The following is a 1,855-nucleotide window of genomic DNA, read 5'->3' as shown; positions in this document are numbered from 1 at the left end:
CTCAGAGAGCTGAGGCCACCGGGCCACTACTGTCCCTAAAATGGGAGAGATGGGTAGATGTAGATGTAGAGAATCACACTAACCAGAGCAGAAACCTCTTTGAGAGTCACGTCTAGGGTAGGAGAACCTGAATTATAATTGATGAATTGCTTGTAGCTCAGCGTGGAAAACTGTGAGAATTAAAACCTTAGGGAGACCCGGTTATAGGGTATGGGGAAGTGCCTACATCTTTATGAGTTTTACCTCTAGGAGCTCTATCATGTCTCACAGTAAATCTTGGAGAAAAATTCTAGTGTGCCTATGGCAGAGAAATGGGGGAAAGAAACCATTTGGAAATAGGCAAGAACATTCTATTCCTCTGCTCTCAGGAGACACTATTTCACCAGAGCCTAATCTGCTGGAATTTTATCAGAGCCTCACTTACCTGGGTGAAAAGAAATACCAAACTCCAGCCTGCTTTAGCCTTTCATGTAGTTTCTAGGTGAAAGAATTAACCAACCTTCCAGCCCTCCTGTCCCATATAAGAGGAAAAAAGAAAAAGTGAGAATCGGTGGAAAAGTTTATTGTGCAGGGAAACATGTTATCATTTACATTAGCACCCCCCAATGAAATATAATACTTAGGTATAAATATAATAAAATATGTACAAAATCTCTATGATGTAAGATATAAAAATGATGAACAAAATAAAAGAAAAGCTAAATAAATGGAGTGATATTCTATGTTCATGGATAGGTAGACTCAATATTGTCAAGATATCAATTCTTCTAAGATTTATCTATAGATTCAATGCAATCCCAGGCAGCATATCAGAAATTTGTTTTGTGAATATGGACAGACTGATTCTAAAGTTTATATAAAGAAGCACAAGACCTAGAATAACCAACTCAGTACTGAAGGAGAAGAACAAAGTTAAAGGACCGATGCTTCCTGACTTTAAGATTTATTATAAAGCTACAGTAATGAGACAGTGCATTACTGGTAAAAGAACCAACAAATACAGTCATGTACAACATAACAACTTCTCGGTCAACAATGTCCCTGTATACAATGGTGCTCCCATAAGATTTTGATGGGGATGAAAAATTCCTATTGCCTAGTGACACCTTGGCCATTATAATGTCAAAGCACAATGCATTACTTATGTTTGTGGTGATCCTGGTGTAAACCAACATACTGTGCTGGCAGTCACATGTAAGTATAGCACTACATTATGTACAGTACATAACATTTGATAATGACTAAGTCACTGGTTTTGTATTTACTATGCTTTTTATGATCATATCAGAGTGTACTCTTTCCACTTATAAGAGAAGTTTGCTGTGTTACACTGTCAGCAGCCCCAGACATCTCGTGTTTATCACATCTCTTGGTTACATCAGGTTCTCTTGTGCATGATTTAATCTTGTATTTTTTTTTGTATAGTGACATTTTGTACAGGCTTGTATTCTAGGAGCAACAGACTATATTTCATATAGCCTAGGTGTGTAGTAGGCTATACCACCAGCTTTGTGTAGGTACACTCTATGGTGTTTGCTCAGTAACAAAATCCCCTAATGATGCATTTCTCAGAAGGTAAACCCATCATTAATCAGCACATGAATATAGGTCAATGGAACGAAATAGAGACCCCATAAATAGACCCACCCAAATGCAGTCAAAAGGTCTTTGTCAAAGAAGCAAAGGCCGTACAATGCAGCAAAAATAGTTTCTTCAAAACTGATGCTGGAAAAATGGGACATCCCCATGGAAAATATAAATCTAGACACAGACCTTAAACTCATAGACCTAAATATAGAACACAAAATTGTAAAGCTGCTAGAAGATAACATAGGAGAAAAACCTAGATGATTGT

Source organism: Artibeus jamaicensis, unplaced genomic scaffold (assembly GCF_021234435.1).
Source record: "Artibeus jamaicensis isolate MK-2021 breed Jamaican fruit bat unplaced genomic scaffold, CSHL_Jam_final contig_1015, whole genome shotgun sequence".
Classification (NCBI taxonomy): Eukaryota; Metazoa; Chordata; class Mammalia; order Chiroptera; family Phyllostomidae; genus Artibeus; species Artibeus jamaicensis.
Note: the sequence above shows the minus strand (reverse complement) of the source record.